The sequence below is a fragment of the Dipodomys spectabilis genome, unplaced genomic scaffold (assembly GCF_019054845.1).
Source record: "Dipodomys spectabilis isolate Male_0828 unplaced genomic scaffold, ASM1905484v1 ptg000442l, whole genome shotgun sequence".
Classification (NCBI taxonomy): Eukaryota; Metazoa; Chordata; class Mammalia; order Rodentia; family Heteromyidae; genus Dipodomys; species Dipodomys spectabilis.
The window spans coordinates 361,733-386,838 of record NW_024871119.1 but is presented as its reverse complement, the minus strand read 5'-3'; the positions used below and the strand labels follow the sequence as shown (position 1 = coordinate 386,838).

Sequence of the window (25,106 nt, the reverse complement as noted above, 5' to 3'; positions counted from 1 at the left end):
CCCAAGAAAATGCTCAAAACCAAGTAATTCTGTTATAGGAACCAATTTGTAGGGCCATGAATATCAAAACATTGTTTTTATGTGGAAAATAATAGTACTACAACAGCATTCAATATGTACAATTTAGAAACTCCACATAGATACTTTATTTTGCTGCCCATTAGAATACAGTGAGATATAGATACAAACCCACAGAGGTGGTGACCCAGCTCAGTGGTGGACAGCATGCTAGTACGTCCTGTCAACCCTCAGCACCAACCACCCTTAAAAAACAACAGAAAAACTAAAACATATTCTTAATCTCTACAATTATGAAATTCCAGTACATAGCTGAAAGTATGAAACCTCTGAAGCATCACCAGTGGAAACCTCTGCGACCACTGATAATGATTTCAAATCACTTGATAGACACAATGCAAGACAAGTGCCAGCAATCTGCAAAATAATCACACACCCTCATACATGTGGTATCACTGCTAGGGTGCATTTTGTAATACTGGAAGCAACAATTTATACACAACTTTAGAAAGCTGTGACACACACTTCTGGTTTCAGCGATACTCATGTAGCAGGTAAAGGTAGGTAAAGCAGGTAAAGGGCTCCTACTAGTCACAAAGACCTATAAACATTAAAACTTCTGATCCCAATCCCATCAACAGTTGCACATCAAAGGTTGATGAACAAACAAATTCCCTGAAGGCTATGATATTTTCTACACCTTTGGGAATTGTGAGAGCGAGATGAAAAGAGATGAAAAAGGCTCTGGAGAAGACTGATTTAGCAGTAGTAGGAGACTCAGTACTCAACAAAGAGTGGCTTCCAATAGCTTTCATTAGGCTCCAGTTAAATCACAGTCAAGTGGATCAGATCAATCTTTTCACTAAAGGAAAAGGCATGAGTGAAAATTCCACCAAAAGTTTCTCATCTCTATAGTAAAAACATTATTTTAGCTTAAAAAATCCTCTTATTATTTAAAAACAAACTGAAACTGAAAAAATAAAAAAAACTTACTATGTTATTCTTATTCCATAAGTAAACTAGCCACTATATTTTAAGAGAAATAATACAGGAAACCTAAAAGAAAAACTCACCCCTGTGACTTGAGCAATTTTGAACATCCCATAAGCATAAAGCTCAATAAATCCAGAGCTTCCTCCAAGGACAAGAATATTTAATCTCATAAAAAAATGTAACAAGCAGAGAACCAGTGAATAACACAGATAATTGTGGGTGTTTTTTATATTTGTTGATTTTATTTCTACACTATCTTTAAAAAAATAATTAGCATGAACTTATAGTACAAAAGTGTTACACTGTGATATTTACAACATGAATATAATATACTTTGATCAAATTTACTCCTAATCTATATTACTCTTTCTTAACTATCCTCCCTCCCTATCTATTCCTTCCTAAGTTTCTGGAGGGTTTCATGATGGTATTGTCATATATATATATTCACCTTCCCTCACCATCTCTTTTTCCTTTCTCCCTCCTGCTGGTTCCTCTTCTCTCTTTTAGATGACTGTGGGTTTTTTTAGCCAAAATATCAATTGTTACTGCTTTCATCTAATCTGAGTGCTAAAGTTCCTCTTTGGGGAAAACTGATACACTAAGCAAACACAGCAACTCTCAATATTCAATCACAGCAGGCCATTTCTTTTGTTTCCGAAGAACAATATATATTTCTTATAGCTAACATTAAGCATTTATAGTAACATAACATACTAATAATTGTATTCACATACATCCAATAACAAAAGTTTTATTATGGATATGACACAATGAAGAACTTGGATAATTAAAATTGAAATTTTAAAAATTCTAGTACTATCCCCTTTTACTTATTAAAAACAAGTATACTGCATTACTGCTAACACATGAAAGAACGAGCACACAGTAAAAACAGCAAGACGGTGACATCTATTATTTGAAGACACTGAGTGTCTACCATGAGATAAAATAACTAAAGATTTGCTCCTGAAAATTTGGAAATGTTCCTCCAATATGAAAAGTGACTTAAAGAAATCAGACTTATTTAAATTAGATTTACCTGACATCTCCCAAGAGTTTAATAATTTCATCAGAATTCTCCTCACTACAATATAAAAATAAATTGAGTCATCTTTCAACCATGTTCTTTCAACTAAAAAAAAAACATTATTTTATTTGAAAACAACAAAAAAAGTATATCTTACCTAAATATTTTTGAGGTGCTGCTATAACGGAGAGAAAAGAGAGACAAAGGTAAAATGATACTCATGAGAGAAGTATGTACCAATATTTAAAGCAGATTAACCTGCAAGATTAAGTCCAAAGAAATACAACTCTGATACTTACTTTTTTGGTAATGTGGGCAGCTTAGGTAAGAGAAGGTTTGACTCATCTTCAGCAGTATAGAAGGATGTTAGAACACTAAAAGGAAGGGGAACCAGGCATTACACAAACAGTAAAAAGTTACTTCTCTTTCTATTAAAAATATATTTTTTTAAAGACTCATTCCGTAAACATTAAGAAGTAAACATATGCTAGACACCCTGGCTCATGGCTCATGCCTATAATCCTAGCTACTCAGGAGGCTGAAATATTAGTGTCACCGTTCAAAGCCAGCCAGGGCAGGAAAGTCAGTGAGACTCTTATCTCCAATAAACCACCAGAAAACGAGAAGTGGTGCTGTGGCTCAAGTGGTAGAGGGCTATCCTTGAGCTAAAGAGCTAAAGAGCCCAGGCCCAGAGTTGAAGCCCCACAACCAACAACAACAACAAAAATTAAAGATATGGCACAAACAGTTTACCTGTCTAATAATCACAAATAAGAAACGATAAAAACAGAAATTTCTTTTGTTTGTAAAAACAAATGGACCTACTGTTATTCAACAGTTTTCTTGGGCTGGGAAGGTGGCTCATGGTAGAGCACTTGCCTTGCATACATGAGGCCCTGGGTTCGATTCCTCAGCAACACATAAGCAGAAAAAAAAAGGTCAGAAGTGGCGCTGTGGCTCAAGTGGTAGAGCACTCGCCTTGAGCTGAAGAGCTGAGGGACAGTGCCCAGGCCCAGAGTTCAGGCCCCACAACCGGAACCAAAACAAAAACAAAAACAAAAACAGTTTTCTTAGCATAAAATACCTTCGGCCTGGTGCCTGTAATCCTAGCTGCTCAAGCGGCTGAGATCTGAGGACCATGGTTCAAAGCCAGCCTGGGCAGGAAAGTCTGTGGGACTCTTATCTCCCATTAACCACCAGAAAACAGGAAGTGGAGCTGTGCCTCAAAGTAACAGAGCTCTAGCCTTGAGCATGAAAGCTTAGGAACAGCGCCTAGGCCCTAAGTTCAAGCTCTTATGACAGATAAAAACAAAAACAAAAACACACACACAAATCCACCTTTCATATATATTCATTATTGGGATACTGAAAATATAAGATTTTTAAACTCAAATCTAAGAAATTTTGCTACTAAAAGTAACTTTAGAGAACAGTGCATTAATATATCATTTAATTACTGGTTCTATGGCTTATATACATTTGCCATCTGACAAGACAGCAGGTACAAGAGACTATATCATAAACTTTGCAACAGTCTCAGTAGCTGGGATAACAGCATGTGGGATTATAGGCATGTACTACTGCACTTGGCTTATAAATAGGTTTATTTCTCCTTGTCATTCTCAAATAAGACTAGAAACAGATAAGCTAGCAAATGAAAGAATGGGAACTTAGAAGTATTTTTCACACTTTTACACAAAGGAGCTGTCCTGAGTTTCTAGACTTAACAGGAAACAATTCTAAACCATCAGTACCAAGTGTTGAGAACACCGTTAGCAAGTAAGTGAGCTGGGGTAGGAAGTACAAATATGGTCTGCTTCTCTCACTTTCTAGAAGATTCACTGATTACCTGATGATGATTAATCACTGTGGGTTCATGTATATTTCAAATGCCAGGCTACCACCTTGTTATCTATTTCTTTCAGGCCCTTCATCAAGTTGTCAGTTAACATTCAGGATTTACAAATTTATTTGTATCAAGTTAGTAAAATTTAATCAGTAAGGAGGAGGTGAGGAAAAAAAAGTATTTTTTTAGGGGGGTGGTTGGTAGGGGGTTTGAACTCTAGGCCTTGAACTCTAGCCTGGGTGCTGTCCCTCAGCTCTTCATCTCAAGGCGAGTGCTGTACCACTTGAGCCACAAGTGCCAATTCCAGTTTTGTGGTAGTGAATTGGAGATAAGAGTCTCATGGACTTTCCTGCTCAGGCTGGCTTTGAGCAGTGATGCTCAGATCTTAGCCTCTTGAATAGCTAGGATTATAGGCATGAGCCACAGGCTCCCTGCAGAAAAGTAAATTTTTTAATCCTCCCTTCCCCAAATTCAACATCACCCAGATTCACTAGCCCCTCAGTCTACCTTTACTGTAAGCTTTACTTGTCTATACTATTTTGAAAGCATTTTTGGAAATTTTACTTCTAGTAATTAATCTAAGGAGTAATTACACAGAGTTATTCCAAGTACTCAGAATGTTTATACAACATTGCTTATAAAAACCCAAAACTGACAATTATCTAAAACCACCATAGGAGTCATATTTAGTAAATTATAATATATGAAAATAGTGAATTGCTATGCAGTCATTTAACATTAATGTGATAAATCTATCTCTATTGAGCCAAAAAGAAAAAAATTATGTACGAAAATAGGAAGCATCATTAACTTTAAAAAACTGTATTGTTATTATAAAGGTGATGTACAGAGGGTTTACAGATCACTGACTTAATAAAATGCACACATAGATCTCTATTTGCACATATCTTATCAAGCAATGTGGAAAAGTGTTCACCAAAATAAAAGCAGTTGCTACTTTTCAGTGATAAGCTTTCAAAGAATATTATTTATTTATTTATTTATTTATTTTGGGTCCAGTAGTGGGGCCTAAACTCTGGGCCTGGGCGCTGTCCCTCAGCTCTTCAGCTCAAGGCTAGCACTCTACCACTTGAGCCACAGCACCACTTCCGGCTTTTTTCTTTTTGCTTATGTGGTGCTGAGGAATCGAACCCAGGGCCTCATGCTTGCAAGGCAAGTGCTCTACCACTGAGCCACCTTCCCAGCCTGTCAAAGAATTTTAAGTCCTTACATTTACCTAGAAAAAAATTAAGCAATGAAGAATATGTATTCACTTTACAAAAGCAATTCGCCTTTTTCTTAGAGTACTAATGATGCAGACAAAGTTGACACTAGGATTTAGTAGTTTACAGTGCTTACTGTATGTGTACCACAGCTCAGGAAAGGACTCTCAGAGAAGTTCAGTCATCATAGCCCTACCAGCCACGATAGAAGAGGTAGCAAGAGGCAAAAGACCACACAGAAATGAAAGAACTGGAGTCAAAGCAGGGGGTCCTCATGTGTGACCTACTTATTTATATTATGCATATCTTATTCACACTTATTCATACATATTCATAAGAATGCTTCCGAGGCTGTACAATTACCACTAAAATATTTTCTGGGTAAAAGGCCATGATGGCACTAATTAGACTGGCAAACGGCAGCTGGTGCTTGACCAAAGGGTAGAGGACAGGAGTATAGAAAGAACAAAGTTAGAGTTTACTGCAGTTATCTTTGCCAAGAAGCCAGATTCTTTCAAAGAGGTATCTCCAACAGACAGAATTCGAGCTATGAAAAATGTTAAACCACTAAAAAAATTCCACAGGATAGGGCTGGGAAGGTGGCTCAGTGGTAGAGTGCTTGCCTTGCATGCCTGAGGCCCTGGGTTCGATACCTCAGCACCACATAAGCAAAAAAGAAAAAAAGCCAGAAGTGGCACTGTGGCTCAAGTGGTAGAGTGCTAAGCCTTGAGCTGAAGAGCTGAGGGACAGCACCCAGGCCCAGAGTTCAGGCCTCACAATCGGAAACCCCCCCGCCCAAAAAAAATAAAGAAATCTAATTTTGCCCAATATTGGATTATGTGACACTTGTTTACAACCAGAATATACACTGATAATCTTTGGTTTTTGTTTGTTTGTTTTTTGGGTCCGGTCATGGGGCCTGAACTCTGGGCCTGGGCGCTGTCCCTCAGCTCTTCAACTCAAGGCTAGCACCCTACCACTTGAGCCACAGCACCACTTCTGCCTTTTTTCTTTTTACTTATGTGGTGTTGAGGAATCTAACCCAGGGCCTCATGCATGCAAGGCAAGCGCTCTACCACTGAGCTACCTTCCCAGCCCCTACACTGATAATTTTGATATTAAATGTCTCTTTCATTATAAACATACAAATTTAGCGCTGGGAAGGTGGCTCAGTGGTAGAGCCCTTGCCTTACTTGCATGAGGCCCTGAATTTGATTCCTCAGCACCACATAAGCAGAAAAATCAGGAAGTGGTGCTGTGGCTCAAGTTGTAGGGAGCTAGCCTTGAGCTGAAGAGCTGAGGGACAGTGCCCAGGCTCAGAGTTCAGGCCCCACAACTGAACCAAAAAAACCAAAAAAAAAAAAAAAAAATCCAAAGGAAAGACTGACACCGTCCAATAGAAGAAGTGTACTCATTATCTGAAATGAAATGGTAACCCCTCTGCACAGCAATATAATAATAAAATTATTTTTTAAAATTCCAAACTGTCATTCGTAATTCTACTACATACTAAGAATAATTACTTCTTTCTTTTTTTTTCTGGTTGTGGGGCCTGAATTCTGTGCCTCAGCTGTCCCTCACCTCTTCAGCTCAAGGCTAGCCCTTTACCACTTGAGACTCAGTCCTACTTCCAGCTTTTTCTGCTTATATGGTGCTGAGGAATCGAACCCAGGGCCTCATGCATGCAAAGCAAGCACTCTACAACTGAGCCACCTTCTCAGATCAATTACTTCTTTCTGAAAACAGACTTCATATTCAGCATACTCTTTATGAAAATGAAAATCTGTTTTATATTATTATTATTATTATTACATTTGACATCTGGTCTCCAAGCCAGACAGGTCACTTCCTTTCCTGTATTTTCATTTGGTGGAAAACTCCAAACTCGATGAAAACTTGCAAGTCTATGAAGCAAAACCTAGGATAAAACAGATAACAATGGCAGAATATTAAAAACACATCTTCAGAATAAAATAAATATAGATCTCTCACTAAAATCTTTTAAATAATCTCTTAGATATAATATTTACCTAGCAGAAGAGGAATGAACATGAGTATTTTCAAAGAAATAGGTGAAATGAAAAGGTCCACTTTTACTCCATATTCTAAATATTTTCCTATCTTTTCTTTGGACAAGAGACTTACCTTTCAGAAAGGAAGGAGACAATAAAGACAGAACACATACAATATTAAAAGTATAGCTGTGCAAAGAGTTTGAATTGAAGGCATGGCTCAAGTGGTAGAACACCATCCGTGACCAAAAAAAAAAAAAAAAAGCTGAGAGCACAATGCCCTGAATTCAAGCCCTAGTACTAAAAATAATAAGGATGGGAATGTGGCTTAGTGGCAGAATGTTCACCTAGCATACATAAAGCCCTGGATTCAATTCCTCAGCATCACATAAACAGAAAAAGCCAGAAGTGGCACTGTGGCTCAATGGCTCAAAGTGGTAGAACACTAGCCTTGAATGAAAGACCTCAGGGACAGCACCCAGGCCCTGACTTCAAACCCCATGACTGCCCCCCCCCAACAAAGTGTATTCCTTTCAGATTCTGGGTCCTGAGGGTGTAAGGCCTATTTTTATTTTTAAATTAAAATGATGTACAAAGGGGTTACAGTAAGAGGCTCTATTTTTCATCTTGCCTAAGTGATCCTTGAGTCTTAGGCCACCTCTACCTGATAACAGCTTTCCTTTCTGCACAAGCTGGACCAAACTTACCTCCCCAAGATGAAAGAAATGAGAAGGAGAGAAGGGAGCCAGGAAAGCTCAGTGGAAGGAGGGCTTCATGTTTCCAAGCAAAGGAAATCATTAAGCCAAAAGAAAACTTTATTGGCTGGGTGCCAGTCTCATGCCTGCGATCCTAGCTACTCAGGAGGCTGAGATCTGAGGATCACGGTTCAAAGCAGCCCAGGCAAGAACATACGTGACACTCTTATCTCCAATTAAACACCAGAAAACCGGAAGTGGTGCTGAGGCTCAAGTGGTAGAGCACTCGCCTTGAGCTGAAGGGCTGAAGGAGAGCGCCCAGACCCAGAGTTCAAACCCCAGGACTGGTTCCCCCCTAAAAAATTAATAAATAATCCTTTTTTGGTTAAGTCCCAGGTTCATGCAATTTATTGACAAAGCAAAGAGAGAAAAAAAAGATAATAAAATAAGTGCAAATCATTCGCTACGAGACATCTTAGTATTTAATTTAACCTGAGTTCCTAGGATCTTACACAAGTCACAAACTTCCATTCTCACAGTAGTAAATGCCCAAACTGAAAGGTCAAGATGATGCCCTAGGCTCTTAATGCTCCAAAACTAAAACGGCCCTGACTTCTAACCTCTATGCAACCAGTTAAGGAAGAAAAAAGTCTCAGAAGTGCAAAAGCTCCTGAAAAGACTTCTCACCCTACTTACCCAACTTAGATCCTAAAAACAGCCTCATCACCCTGTGTCTTAATTCACAGTGCAAAGCATCCTACATCCCTCGTGGTATCAGTCACCAGAAGGAACCCAGGATTCCCAGGAACTGCTACCTCCTGGGTGTGACCCACTAATGAAGCATCTCCACCACTCATTACTTCTGAAACCCTTCTTCTGTGCCACTGGAAATCACAGTCAGTTAATCACCATAATGCCCCATTTCTTTATTTTTTCCTCTGAAAGGTGCTTCTCACACTACTTCCCTGGAATATGCTCAGGAGAAGGCCATTTTGCAAACTGCAGTCCCCTGCACTATTACTACTGAGAAAAGCAGATGTCCTCTTTAATGTTCCCTGGCATTTCTGGATGACTTTCTCTTCTCCAAATATCCCATAACTGATTAAATACAATTGTGATCACTTCCTACCTTCTCTTGATTCTAGGCATGTACAGAATCCTAGGTCATTCCCCTCCTCCTTGAAGACATGGACTCTTGGCACACTCATACTTCTCAACTCAACTGTCATCAAAGTGACAGTTCTCAATTATGTTTTCTTCAATGATCACAGTTTCTACCTTACCTCAGCCACAGCTAAAATCACACTTTGGTCTGATCACTACAATGCTATTAAAATCTATTTCAAACTTCCATTCCCACTTTCCATCCAGTGCTTCTCTTTCAGCTCCTATTTGTGATACCACCTAACCAGGATATACAATCCATTAAATCTAGCACTGATTTGTGCTTTACTCCACATACCTTCAATTCCCACCTTGATCAGGTGAGAATCAAAAGTTCATAATTCTTTAACTTAGAAAAATAGTCTCAATGGTCTCCATATAAAAATGCAGATTTTCTAATACTATGTACAATACAATTCCTTCTTATTTAAAAATATCTTGAAGAGTATAATTTTGCATTATTTATTTGTAAGTGTATATCTTTTCTGTGTTCTTTTTGTTTCTCTATGTATTTTGGGGGGGGGACATAATTTATACCTTCATTTTTTAATTTTTTTTTTTTTTTGTCTGTCATGGGGCCTGTACTCTGGGCCTGGGCGCTGTCCCTCTACCACTTGAGCCACAGCTCCACGTCTGGCTTTTTCTGCTTATGTGGTACTGAGGAAGTGAACCCAGGGACTCATGCATGCAAGGCAAGCACTCTACCACTGAGCCACCCTCCCAGCCCCATACTTCATTTTTACATTGCGTGGTTTAGTCACAAGTTTGGTATGATTATTAAAAATAGTGTTTACTACTGTAAACGGTATCTTTTCAGTGATTACATTTTCTAGATCTAATATAGAATATGCTCATGTAGTAAATTTATAATCCAACCTAAAATATTTTAGTATTGTCAAGATAAAAATTTCAAAAAAAGAATTCAAAAGAATTTCCTTTCAGTACTTTTTCCAATTCTTAGCATTGTACAGAAGAACATCAAAGCACATGAATCATTATGCAATTATAATAAATGAAAATATTAAAAAGGTCAGTCTTGTTACTCCACTCCTTGCATATAACATGAACTCCTTTGCACATGAGCAAAATAATCCTGGTTAAATCCAATGGTGCCTGCACCAACACTGCCAAATGGAATGAATGTGTACACTTGCTGATTTCTCTAAAATTATAGAATCATTAGCTTCATAAAGCAATTAAGAAACCAGCAATCCTGCTGGGATTGGATACCTGCCTTGTCAGCTTCCTCATATGTCTTTGTCTTCCTCTAACTCCCAAAGTTATCTTTTGCATAGTTACTCAAGGTCAATTCCCTCCTTGTTTAGAGAAATAAAAGCAACAGTGTTCACTCACACTCAACATGGTAATACTGATGACTATATTCTCTACCTTCCCTCTTACTGCCATGGCTGTACTACCACTGACACTACTCTTAAGAGCCATGACAAATTTCCAAAGCATCCTGGGAGATGGAAAAGGGAAGATTCCTATAGGGCCCTGAGAAAGTAGTGTCAAAACCTTAATGGCTGGATCAACATGGTGATGAAGCATTGCAGGCTGCTAAGATTTCCTTATCAACCTTCTTTTCCCCACTTTGCTCCCAGAGCATGACTTTACCTGGTCACTATTGGGAAAACTTCCCCAAAGGCTTAAACAGAAACCCTGCACACTGATGAAGGTTTCCTTACAAGATGTCTGTGACGTAGTCATACCTCTGGGCGGAAAGTTGAATACTATTAGCTCCAACTTGAAACATCTCCATATTTCTCATGTAAAATTAACAATGCTAATTGACAACGTCCACAGAAATGATCTCAGGAATCCAGAGAAACATCCTCTCTTTCTTTCTAGGGAAATGTCATTTTACTAATGGGGGCTGGCTAATTTAAACCTAGGTAAAGAGATGTGGATAACCGCACAGAAATCCTCAGGCCTACCCCTTAAGCAGCTTTGGCCCTGCACATTTACTGCAAGGCTGGGCAAGAACTCATCTTTGTTTTGCTGCCTCAGATATGGCCCATAGCCCTGCCAGGATGCCTGCCTGCTGCAGGGGCACAACGGTGTGACCGTGTTCCACCGGGTCCTGGAGATGTGGTCCTTTGCAGATGTGGGCCATCTCACTTGAAGTGGACAGCTGTCCCGAGAGGCCGAGGTGGGTGGTCCGCCGGGCCTGCATGCGGGGAGACCCAGGCCTGGGCAGGGCTGGAGCTGGTGAGTCAGATGAAAGGCCTCGGCCTCCAACAGCATCTTTTCCTTCTCGCTCTTTATCCTCCCTGCAGCCTCGCAGTGCCCCACACAGCACAGCTCTGGCTTCGAGAAGGAAATCTTCACAGTGGGGTTGTTCATATTTTCCCCCACAGTGGAGATGAGAGACAAGGCTGGTGGCATTCACACTTTTGAAACCCACGCATGTCTGGAAAGCTGCTAAGGATAGGCTGGAGGGAAAACCCAAAGCTTCACTTGGCAAGTTGAATTCAGAGGTTAGAAGTTCTTTGGTCAGAGCCATCTGGCCCGTAGGGTTCTATGGGGTTAAGCTGGGAGCTGCTCAGCAGGGAGTCCCGGGAGCCAGGGCATGGGAAGAGTGATCTGGACTTGTCTGCTGAGATGTATCCATCAGAGAGCAGGGGCAGAGCCCCAGAGAGGAGAAAGTCTACAGGCCAACCCACCTGGACCCTCTGAGCTGTGAGTCTGTGCACCACCATTCTGAGCTCAGAGGTTCAAAGCTGCTCTAAGAGAGACAATGGCCTGCTCATATCTAGTTAAAGCAGATGAAGCAGAAGGCACTGAAGCAGACAATTTCCTGTGTTCAAGACACACCCAGCCCTGCTTCCACACCTACTGTGTCAGTGTGAAGATTTTCCTGTCAGACCCGTGACAACAGGGGCAGTCCACTGTCCATGCAGACATGTCCCCATGCATGCTCACGTATCCATCCATATACCCATGACCCCATGCGTGCATACATGTTCCCTTCCACACACCATGCATGTCCCCATCTAGGCACACGTGTCCCCTTCTATGCACATATGTCCCCGTCCATACACACGTCTCCATCCATACAGCATGTCCCCTTCCATGAACACATGTCCCGGTTCATGCACATATATCCCTTGTCCATGGAGAACAAATGTGTTCTTCTGTGGAAAAGAGGTCAAGCAGGCCACAGGGCCCAGGGCCTATTCCACAGATCTTTTTCAGCTGCTAGAGCAGGCAGGGCCTTGTATGCATGTGGCATGCCCATCCTCTGGCTCATTAGAATGGAGGTATAGAATATACATTCACTCTCCTCTAGCTTTCTGGCAGCTCTAAATGGGTGAGTTCCAGCTCTCACGCATGTCTGAGCCCAGGCCTCCATTTCTCTCCTCTCTATGTGCTGCTTCCTCACCTCGGCTCTGCTCAGCACATGGGGTTCTGGGGAATTTCCCTCTCTTTCCTCACAAAACCCCTCAAACATGGTGCACCTGTGGCAAGGGCCATGCAGAGCTGCTCAGTACCCAGCATGTGTGGCTTTCCCTTTGTTGCCTGGCCGGGGTACTGCTGCTGTCTCTCACCACCAAGAGCCTCCCACAGGCTGGGCCACCCATTCCTGGGATCCCAAATCCTTCCACATTGCTAATCAAGAATGTCTGGTGCCCTGGAGCCAGCTCCAGGCCCCTGATTCTTCTTCCTGCCTCTCTGGGCTTCTGGGAAATGATGTGGACAGGACAGGTGGAAGTGTGCTGGCCAGACATCAGGACATCGCCTCTGTCCCTTCTCCTCACCCAGCTTGGCCAATTGTGGTTCCTGACCCTTCTCAGGCTCAAGCCCCCGTCCTGTCATCCTCCTCACGCAAAGCCTTCCAGACAGGGTCCTGCTGGCCACAGAGAGCAGCCCTTCACGCAGAGCCCCTGCAATGGCCCCAAACAGGGCAGGGGGAGGGGGGAGTCTGCACACAGACATATGCACTCACATGTACACGTGCATACACCCCTTCTTACTCTTCCAGTTCTGGAAAAACTGGGTTGATTTCTATGTTGTTGTTGGAAGTAAAGATTCAGTTCCATCTTGTTTTATATTATACATTTAGAAAGCAGATAGAATTGTTGAAACAAAAATCCAAGAGCTCTGGTCACAGATGGTGTGTTCCGCTGTTCTCTGCTCCCCTTCTCCTCCTTCTCCCCCTCCTGCTCTTCCTCTCCCTCCTCCTCCTCCTCCCCCTCCTCTTCCTCCTCCCTCTTTTCTTCTTCCTCCTGTTACAGGAAAACAGACTGGATCCAGCTTTATGTATGCACAGACCCACCGGAGTTTCTACTCCACACTCTGCACCCTGCTCACCTGACAGGGGTCCCTTCCTTCAATCAGCAGAGTGCCCAGTGTTTCAGGACCCCCCTCCCACTATGGGAAGAGCACCAGTGTTTTGCGTTTGGTGTTACATCAAGGGTCACAGTTTCTGGAAAATTCCTCACAAGCTGGCTCTCTGAGCCAGTTGATAGTGGCAGGCTTTCCTTCTAACTTCTTCTAACATTTACTGTCCATTTGCACATATTTTCAATAGACCATATTGCTTAATGAATTGCTTTTTATATAAAACAGTTTTTGATGATTTGAGGCAAGGCACTTATAAAAGAGGCACTATGAAGTTATTATTTTTTAATTCTGTAAAATTAAGCATAATTGATATTCTTCTCTGGTGCCTTGAGCTGTAGGCCTACTCCCGGCCCTCTAGCCATTCTCAGGGCCTCCTCCATTGGTGAGTTCACTACTTGGGTCTCCTCTATCATGAGTTCTCACCACCCAGGGCCTCCTCTATCATGCATTCTCACTACCCAAGGCCTCCTCCATCGGTAAGTACCCCACCCAGAGCCTCCTCCATCAGTGAGTTCTCACCACTCAAGGCCTCCTACATCAGTGAGTTCTCACCACCTGGGGCCTCCTCCATCTGTGAGTTCTCACCACCTGGGGCCTCCTCCATCAGTGAGTTCTCACCACCTGGGGCCTCCTCCATCTGTGAGTTCTCACCACCTGGGGCCTCCTCCATCTGTGAGTTCTCACCACCTGGGGCCTCCTCCATCTGTGAGTTCTCACCACCTGGGGCCTCCTCCATCAGTGAGTTCACCGCTCAGGGCCTCCTTCATTGGTGAGCTCTCACCACCTGGGGCCTCCTCCATCGGTGAATTCTCACCACCCAGGGCCTCCTCCGTCAAGGAGCTCATCACTCAGCTCTCTCTGGTGGTCCCCTCTCTAGGATGGGCAGCTGCACAGACAGAATCTTCCCGAGCTCATCTTCAGGTCTTGTATCTCCCTGCATCCAGGCCACCCCAGGGTGCTCCATGCTCATGTCTGCCTTCCTTCACCCTGCACTGTTTGCTGTTCCTCTGAAATCCATTTCTCATGTTCCTAGACCTTGCATTTATCTTTGGACCTCATATCCCTTCCCCCCCGACCCTGTCCCATCCCCTCACCATCCCCACCCCACCCCCTCCTCCCCATCTCTCCCCATGCCACCCACCCTCCTCACCCCTGCCCCATCCCTACCCCCTTCCCGGCCCCCTTCCTGCCCCTGCCCTTTGCAGTTATCAAGCAGGACACCTGGGATCGTGGCACACAGCATGGCAGGAAGTGATTCAGACGTTGCTGGGATTGAGTGGAAAAATAAGTAAGACTAAAACAATGTGGAGCTGAAAGTGTCATTTGGTGATACAGTGCTTGTCTAGTCTCTGGGAAAAATGAAAGAAAAGGTAATTAATAATATTCCAGAACCAAGAAGTGCCATCACTGAATATTTTTTTTAACCACTGTATGAACTTCACAGCAAACTGGAGATGACAAGAGTTGGTGAACTTGCAGACAGATTAATAATACCATTGATCAATCTGTCAATAGAATTTCCTGACTGCAGTTTAAAAAAAAAAGTGAAGAGTTCAAGCACAGCACAGAAATAAAGAAAGAAGGGTAAGAAATGAAGGAAAATTGGAAAAGCTGCATAAATCTAATTAGAGTTCCAAAAGACAGTAATGGGGGAAGGGGAGAATAAAGCTATGACAACTAAAAACTCAAATATAATGAAAATACACAGACTTCAAGTTCCAAGAAGCTTGCATGCCTCAAGAAATTTTAATATAAGCCATGCACACCTAGTTAACATCATCAGATTCGGAAGTGACTGCTTCTTCAACGGAGCCAGCATTAGCCATACAACATTTGCTTTTCCTGCAAGAGGCAGAAGGAAACTGAGAAACACACAAACAAACAAAAGTATTAAGTGCTGGGGAAATAAAAGATACAAATAACTTCAAATGAGAAGAAAATGGAAGAGCATCTCTAAAGTGCTGGGGGAAGAAAAAAAAAAAGGAAAACACTGTCAGTCCAGAATTTACTAAAAGAAACAAAATTCTTCAGGAATGACAGTAAAGGAAGGGCATTTTAAGGTAAGGAAAGCTGACTGTACGAACAGCCTGCAGGCTGAAGGAAAATAGTATCAAATGAGAACTCGATCTACAAGGAGACACCACAGTACAGAGAAAGAAAAAAGAAAAATGAATGGCAAATGACGACATATAAGTGGTTATGTATTAGTCTCTTCCCAGTCTGGCAGATAGTATCACCATTTATGAGAATATAACTGACTGATGGCATAAGAAAGGATTTATAGCCGGGTTCCAGTGACTCACGCCTGTCATCCCAGCCACTCAGGAGTTTGAGATCAGAGGATCACAGCTCAAAGCCAGTCCAGGCAAGAAAGTCCATGAGACTCTTATCTCCAATGAACTACCAGAAAACTGGAAGTGGAGCTGGGCTCAAGTGGCGGAGTTGATAGCCTTGAGTGAAAGAGCTCAAGGACAGCACCCAGGCCCTGAGTTAAAGGACAGGACTGTCAAAAAAATCAAACTGGGATGATACTGTAACAAAAATGGAGGAACATTTCCCAGAGCAACACCAAGCTAGACTCCAGAGTTTCCAGGGTGCAATCCTATCTGTATGCACTTCTAGAACAGACAGACTGTAATGCTCAGGGACCCAGCTCGGATGGCTGGCTGCCTGGAGGGTTGAGTCAGACAGTGAAATGGGATGCAGGGGAGTTGGGAATGCTCTGTCTTGGTGGGGATGCCATTATGAACATCTGTGGAAAGGCACTGACCTGTGTGTGAAAGAAATACCCGACTTGCATTTGACGGCACTGGGATTTGAACTCAGGGCCTTGTGATGGCTGGACTGCATTCTGCTACTGAACCACACCTGCAGCCCCCCCCCCACCTTTTTGCATTGATTATTTATAAGAGCGGCTCTACCACTCCCCAGGAGAACTGGGTTGACAACAGCACACCGCTGTGTCCAGCCTATGCCACCGGGATGGAGTCCTGAGGACTTTTCCGCCGAGGCTAGCCTGAGACCACAGACCTCAGGACCTCAGCCTCCCATGCAAATGGGAGGATAGATAACATGCCAACATTCCAACCACTGGTGGGGAATGGGTCCTTAGGGCTGGCCTCGAACCTCAATCCTCCCCATCTCAGCCTACTCAGCAGATAGAATTATCATCATAAGCCACTGCTACAGGGCTCCTTACATTTCTGTAAATAGAGACCATTTTGCCTTTTTTTTCCATCAAAGTAACAAACTTTACCAACAGGCATTCATGTAGGAAAGGCCAAAGGTTAAAGACTCAAATGAAGTAAGGGCCTGCATCACTGGGTGTAGGCATTCCTATACATTCTGAGCACAGACTTCCAACAGCCACACTGGCATTCTTATGTAATTGCTCCTCAATTTTATTGATCATTCATGAAGTTTAATGATCTCAAAGTCTGGTTTCTAAAGTTCTCTTGGAGATCTGAGGAAGTTGTTGGGATTTTTTTTGAGTGGGGGGGGGAGGCAGGCAGACAGACAGACACACACACACACACACACACACACATACACAATGCTTTTATTCCTATCCCCTGAGGTGCTCAGAACGCAAGCACAGAAAAGACTCAGGTGAGCCTTCGTGCTCAGGGCAGTGATCGAGAACCATCCACAGCCACCAGGAAACCCAAGTGGTCCATCCAAATCCACCCATCCCATCAGTCAGCTTTACCTGTCCCTGTCCGGGAGATAGTTCATTTTCCCGTGACAAATAAACTCTGGCCAGAGCACAGGGGCGGTAGGGCCTGTCCCACGATCTCCACCCATCTCACCAGCTGACTGGGTGTGGGGAGAGCGGGCCTCCACCCTCATCATGATCTGTGGAAGGACTCGAGGAGATGCCCTCCTGGAAGGACCTGGAACCCAGCCAGCCAGCACCCCAACCCTGCAGTGTGTTTGCTTTCTTCTCACCTTCCTGTGTGCCCTCTAACTCATCCCCTTCACACACACACAGAAGGATGAAGTTCCAAACTACGAGAGTGGAAGGACAGATGGATGGATGTGGCAGGATGAGGGGTTTAAGGAGGAGATAATGGGGTAAGAGCAAGCCAAGGGCTGTGCGGACTAAGAATGAGAAAACACAGAAACTCGGCGGAGCGTGATGGGCTCCCAAGAGAGGGCCAGGTGGCCACTGCGGCTAGAAACCACTGAACACCCACCGTGGAGAAAGGAAAGGTCATGGCCTGCCCAGGTGAGGGGAGAGAGAAGCAGAGAGAGAGACTTGATTCCCTCTCTCTCACCCCCTGCCCCTTTCACAACCAGCCACATCCTTCCTGCACCAGGACAACTAAGTCACTCTCTTAAGTACCTTGAGAGGTGTAGATCCCATGTCACATTCATCTTTCCCATCCTGCCTACTTCCTCCTCCACCTCATACACACACACACACACACACACACACACACACACACACACACACACACACACACACACACACACGATCCACCCTCTCCTCTCCATTTCCCCTCAGCCCACACCTCCTTCCATCCACCCTTCCAACTGGGGCAACGTGTCTCGCTGGGCAGCACCAGCCCCAGTCAGGAAGGGCAGACACACCCCACAATGAGCCCCTGGGAGCGAGGGGGGACTGGCGAGGAGGGGGGGTAGGGGAGATCTGTACCCTCTGGTGTTTGGAATAAAGCCAATCCTATCATGCCCCCCCACCCCCAACCAAATCCTCCAAACGGTATCACCAGCTTGTGAGGATGATCTCAGTGTGATCTCTTCTGTTTGAGGACTTTGGGGTGTGGGGCTGGGTCAAAAGGCAGCTCAGGACTCTTGCCAAAACTTGTGGTCAACAAGTTTTTAACAGAGGATCTGAGGACTTCAGGCCAAGGGCAGGTGGCCGCATCTCCCCACCGGAGACGAGAAGCAGGAAGAAAAGCGCAGTGCGTGTCTCCTGGCAGGCTAGCCCTGGGGCCTAGTGGGGACCTTTCTGCAATTGGCAGGAGGACAGGGGGCTGTGAACCCGGACAGGAAGATCTGCTCCTGCAGAAGGGTTAGAGAGAGGGGAGGCCAGGCGTGTGGCTTACACCTGTCATCCCAGCTACTCAGGAGGCTGAGATCTGAACATCACGGTTCAAAGCCAGCCCCAGCAGGAAAGTCTATGAAACTCTTATCCCCAATAAACCACTCAGAAAACCGGAAGTGGTGCTGTGGCTCAAGTGGTAAAGCACTATCCTTGAGCGCACAATTAGGAACAGTGTCTAGGCCCAGAGTTCAAGCTCTATGACCACCCCACACCCTCCAAAAAAGTAAAAGTTAGAGGGCTACCATGGTGACAGAGAAGGAATCCACCTGTAGTCCACCCAGAAACCAGACTACTGGACACTGGAGAGGGGGACATACCAGAAACCAGACCACTGGGCAGTAGAGAGGGGTACAGTGTGCAGCTCGGCAGAGGTCAGTCTTCAATCCACTCTTTCACAAGCCTGTTACACGGAGGGTGTCCCGACGGGTCAGCCACATAAATGACCACCCTTATTCTACCTTTCCCACAGTCACCAATGGCTTTCCATCACTGGTGACCTGGGAAAAAGGACTATACCTGTCCCCTGAAAGTGGGTCCAAGGGCCTCGAAAGAATTATTCTAGAACATCAGAATATGTCAATTGAATATACTTTCTTTCTTCTTTCTCTTTTTCCTTTTGGTGCCAGTCCTGAGGCCTAGGCACTATCCCTGAACTTTTTCATTCAAGGCAAGTACTCTACCACTCAAACCATAGCTCCACTTCTGGTTTTCTGGTGGTTCATTGGAGATAAGAGTCTCAAGGCAGGCTTTGAACTGTGATCCTCAGATCTCAGCCACCTGAGTAGCTGGGATCACAGATGTGAGCCATCAGCGCCCAACTTAAGATCTACTTAAGCAGCAAACCCTTTCTTTGTTTATCTCCCTGTAGTTAATTATTCATCTGGACCTGAGAAGTTTCCAGGTCTCCACGCACCAAATAGTAAACACCTCGACTCTCTACACATTCAGGTCTCCCAATCAAACTTCTACAACCACCAGTAAAATTAAATCTCATTCATTTGTAATTTTTAAGGGCTGGAGTATCTTGTCAAAACTAATAAGAACCCAGATCTTTGGGGAGCAATTATTTTATGGCTTGGCTGTACAAATAACATTTTAAACGATGGCACAGATGGATTGTAAGTAAAATTACAAAAAAAAAAGAGGCAAATTAACCATATCCTGATGGGGCTAAAGTAGGTAATTATCTATTATATATATTATATATTCATATATATGTGAATTATATATGAATATATATGAATCCTCAAGTAGGTTAACTTATTTCCATCTCTTTGTTTCATATGATGTAGAAAGGTTAGCTGCAAATGCATACAAACGAAGGGAATCTAAAATCCACAGATACATATAACCCGCTATATTGCTTGAAAGGGTGTATGTATTTACCTCAGCCAGCTGAAGGCCCACCCCACACGCCCAGGAACATTAGACAGACACATTGTCTCATCTCCCCCATAAAGAGAATCCCTAAATCATGAGAACTGTGAGGGTCCCCCAGCCTGGCTTGTGTTTTGATCATGCCTGTGGCCCCTTTGGTCCCTACGAAAGCTTTCTGTACTACACCGGGGCAGGGCAAAGCTCCCTCTGAAAACCCATGGTGTGAGATGAGGGGCAGCTGGGCCCCAGATTCCTGTCCTGCAGCAGTGAACCCTCTGATCTTATTACCCCATCCCTGTAAGAGACGTACAGGAAATGCTGGCTGTGATGAAGTCTCACAGAACATTTCTGCCTGGGCTGGCTATCAAACCACGATCCTCTGGATATCAGCCTCCAGAGTGAGTTAAGATTCACAGGTACAAGCAACCTGCACTGGGCCGGGCCACTCTCTGGTCTCTTACATAGGTTTAATTGTTCCAACCTCTGCATGATGAAGTTTACTTGTAAAGTGTTAGTAAACTGTGGCATTGTTGGGTATAGCCGTGTCTAGACAAACAGATTGATTCTCACGAATACAGCGGCTCAACACGGTTTCTAATACACTAATAAAAGAGACTGACGATTCACGAAGGCCTAGGGACTAGAGGCACAGCGAGGGACAAACCAAAATGAAGCCATGAGCCACAAAGTGAAGCATAGCTTGGTCCACACCCCGCCACGGCTGTCCCACTGGAGGAACGTGAGGGGTGGCTGGCCGGGCAGCAGCATTTTGGGGAGGGGGGGTTAGACTATTTGAACTAACCCGCCCTTCCCTGTCCAGATGCATTTCCAGAATCATTGCCCATTCTTCCTACATCCCTGGGAGTGTGGCTACATCTGCATGACCCTCGTGGAAGATTCCTGAAGATCGGGTGTGGCGTGCTGGCCAGGAGGACAGGTAAGAGATAGGGGAGCCCGCCTGGCCTGTCCACATCAGAGGAAGGGCAGGTCATGGCCATCTCGGGAAGCTGAGTCAGGAAGGACCAGAAGCATCCAGCTCTTCACCTGGCTGACTCCAAAAGCACAGGGCTGAGCCACCGATGGCCATGATTCACTCTAAGGAATGACCACACGGGCTGGGAAGGTGGCTCAGTGTTAGAGCACTTGCGTTGCATGCCTGAGGCCCTGGGTTCAATTCCTCAGCACCACATAAGCAAAAAGAAAAAAGCCAGAAGTGGTACTGTGGCTCAAGTGGTAGAGCACTAGCTTTGAGCTGAAGAGCTGAGGGACAGCGCCCAGGCCCAGAGTTCAGGCCCCACGACCAGACCAAAAAAAAAAAAAAAAAGGAAAGACCACACAAGCCGAGCCCACCAAACCACAACTATGAGTCACCAGCTCGGCACTGGGGAAATGGCAAAGGCCTGGGCCCTGGTTTAGGTGATAAAGCTCTTCCTTAGCAAAGGCAAGGCTTTGAATCCCAAGTGTTTAGTACTGCTAAAAATAAATAAATGCCAAGCTATTATTGAACATCTATCTCTTAATAAGCCCAGTTCAGAAATAGTTGATGGGGCCTTGATTAAAAGATGTTCCTCTAAGCCGGGTGCTGGTGACTCATACCTGTCATCCAAGCAACTCAGGAGGCTGAGATCTGAGGATCACAGTTCAAAGCCTAGGCAGGAAAGCCCATGAGACTCTTATATACAATGAACCACTAGAGAACCGGAAGTAGAGCTGTGGCTCAAAGGGGTAGAGTACCAGCACAAAAGCTCAGGGACAGTGCCCAGGCCCTGAGTTCATGCCCCAAGACCGGTGCATATGTGTGTGGGCACGCGCGCGCACACACACACACACACACACACACACACACCATGCTTCCTCTAACAGCAGTATTTCTTATTATCATTTTCTATGACCTTAGGAGCATTAACATCTTGGGACTAGCTAGGTAGTGAAATTCTAGGTAAATGAGAGACACCCTCTTCTTTTGACATGTAAGAAAAAGTCACAAAGGGGAGAGGGGAGGGCTGGCACTGTCTCTGGCAAGGGAAGACAGGCGGGAAGGAAAGATCTGGAAACTAGAACCTTCCGATCACCTGCACCTTCACACTTCTTGCAGAGCTGGGGGTCCTGCATGTCCTCTGCTCTCTACACTGGAGGCGGCAGCAGTGGCTGCAGACCGGCCCGGCTTCCAGCAAGGCCAGTGTTCACCTCCTCGCTCTTTGCCATTCCCTGAGCAAGGAGAGGCTGCGGTGCCCTCTGCGATCCTCGTCCTGGGGTGATGCCAATATGGGCCGCACTACTTTCCTCTCCTCTTTATCGCCCAGTAGGAGGGAGCTGACAGCTTGGCCCAGCCAGCAGAAAACCTGTGAGCCAGGCTCCACTAGACAAGCAGGCCTTCACCTCCCTGAGGACTGGGGACCTGAGAGAGCAGACACAGGCAGACATTTCCCCCACCGCAGCCAAGGCAAAGCTGTCTGTGGCCTGGGCAGATGGCACCATCTCCATGGCCCTGCCCTAGCTTGTCTTCCCAACGGTCTCTCCCATCCTCTCCTTTTCCACACTGGTAGCTCACGCCTGTTTTCCTACCTACTCAGGAGGCTGAGATCTGAGGATTGTGGCTCGAAACCAGCCCAGGCAGCAAGTCCTTGAGACTCTTATCCCCAATGAATCACAAAAAGCTAGAAGTAGAGCTGTGGCTCAAATGTTGAGTGTTACTCTTGAGCAAATCAGAACTCAAGGGCAGCATCCAGGCCCTGAGTTCAAGCCCCATGACCGACTTAAAAATAAAAATTGGAAAAAAAAAATTGCAAAATCAAGAGAGTCCTCCCCCAGCCAGAGATTTTTACCCAATTTGAGGACCCCACCCCAGCTTCTATCTTCTCATGGGAACAAGTCCAACACAACCCACATTTTGGTCTCTTCCAAAGTCCCAGCTGTGACCTCTGCTCCATCCCCTTCTCCTGCTGCTCTCCCAACACTAAGCAGGCAAAGGTGGGCATTAAATGTCCTTTGAATGCCAGCTAGCTTGAAACACATAAACGCATAAGTGATGTTAAACAAAATCCCTACGAACAACGACATGGCATTAGACCATGCCTGTGGAGAATGTACACCTTGACAGAGAAGCAGAGAGAACACTGAATAAAAGGTGGGGTTCTGAGGCAGTCACCAGTGGCTCACACCTATCAATCCTAGCCACTCAGAAGATTGAGATCTGAGGACCGTGGTTCAAAGCCAGCCTGGGCAGGAAAGTCTGATGAGAGTCTTTAGTTCCAATGAACCAGCAAAAAGTCAGAAGTGGAGCTGTGGTTCAAGTGGTAGAGTGCTAGTCTTGAGTAAAAAAGCTCAGAAAAGCACCTAGGCCCTGAGTTCAAGCCCCAGGACCAACACACACACAGACACGCACACACACACAGACACACACACACATACACACACACTTTTACCCAGGCCAAATCCTCTGTTCAGGCCTCAACGCAAGAAAACATGAGTTTTACCCCCAGGAAGTACGGCATTTATTTAGGCACGAGAAAGCCAACTCTACTTCAGCTCCCAATGGACACGCTGACACTAGTCAGAGGGGCCCTGGGGCATCGTCTGCGTATGACTCATGGCTGACCTCTCTGAAGAGCGCTAGGCCAGCAATTGCAAAGACACCAGAGTAACACGTGCAGCCACAGAGGTGATCCTCGGGGGTTGGGAGCCTCAGGGGAGGGTGGCACTGCTGACCCAGCCAGACACTAGGGAGAGGGCTCCAACCAAGAGCCAGCCCAAAGGTCACCACCATGGAGAACCAGCAGACAAACTTCCTGGGAGGAAGTCTGAGGACATGGAGAACGTTCCAGATGAGCATCTGTGACTCCCTGACTTACATGTCCTGCCAAGATCTCAGAATAGATTACACCCCCCCATTAAAATGGAGGCACCTGGTAGCTCACACCTGTCATTCCAGCTACTCGGGAGGCTGAGAGCTGAGGATCGAGGTTCGAAGCCAGCCTGGGCAGGAAAGTCCATGAGACTCTGATCTCCAGTGAACCACCAAAGGCCAGAAGTAGAATTGTGGCTCAAGTGGTAGAGTGCCAGCCTTGAGCAAAAATAGCACAGGGAAAGCGCCCAGACCCTGAGTTCAAAGCCCAGGACCAGCACAAAAAATTTTAAAAAGTGACAATGAACTTGATACATGGCTCAAGTGGTAGAGTACCTTTACTCCACTTAATTAATTAATTACCAATTTATTAAAGTATCACTTTAATAAACTGACTTTTTAGAGACAGGAAGCATAGCTCAAATGGTAGTGTCAGCCAGGAGAGAAAAATCTGAGCATGAGCTAAGGAGGTCCTGAGTTCAAGCCTCAGTACTATCACACACACACACACACACACACACACACACACACACACCAATGGACTTTTGGTTGTTAAAATTATGATTAGAGAAGGATAAGGTGACATCTAATACTAGTACCCAGATAAACATGCAAAATGTCAAACTGTTGTTGAATGGAAAGGAATAAAGAATGATATTCTGGGGCAAATACAGGCACACTGTCTCCAAGGAAGGAAAAGAAGAAGGGGAGGGGAGAGAGGAGAGAGGGAGAGGGGGAAGGGGAGAGGGAAGGGGAATGGAAGGGGAAGGAAGGGGAGGGAAAGGGAGCGAAAGAAAGGGAAGGGGAAGAGGGGAGAGGAGAGGAAGGAAAGGGGAGGGGAGGGGAGGGGAGGGGATGATAACATGCTATCAGGGACCCATCTGCCCCTTCCTCTAGGTTGAAATTCAAAAATGTTCCCAGCAAAAGAACAGAGTTCAGCCTGGATGGAGGGCAGGCTGGGGGGGAGGGGCTGCTACATGGCACCCAGGCTGATTGTGCTCTGCATTCCCAGGGCAATCCCAGTCCCCCACCACACCCAAATAGCACCGCCCCACACACATGGCCCCCATAGATCCTGCTCTCTTTGGATGCCAGACACTGACCCCCCAACCCGGCTGGCAGGGGAGGCTGGGAACGGAGGGGCCATGTTCTCTAAATAAGCAGACACCCAGGGGTCCCACAGGTTCTCAGGAAGCATTGAGCTCATCCACTAGCCAAAGAACCCATGTACTCCCAAGAGACATTGGGAGAGACAAGACATGAAATGTATCCGAGATGCCGCCAAAGCTACTGGCTGCATCGGAGAAATCTCAAAACAAAATACAGTCATAATACAGCAGGTGTATTATATACACCAGGTAATAATACATCAGGTACCAGTGGCTCACACCTGTCATCCCAGCGACTCAGGAGGCTGAGATCTGAGGATCATGGCTCAAAGCCAGCCTGGGAAGGAAAGTCTGTGAGACTCTGATCTCCAATGAACCAC

At 45.1% G+C, this 25,106-nt stretch overlaps 1 pseudogene; it reads right to left on the bottom strand.

The window, feature by feature from the left end:
• Window positions 1–25,106, bottom strand: part of LOC122097944 — a 64,554-nt pseudogene that overhangs the window by 24,705 nt on the left and 14,743 nt on the right.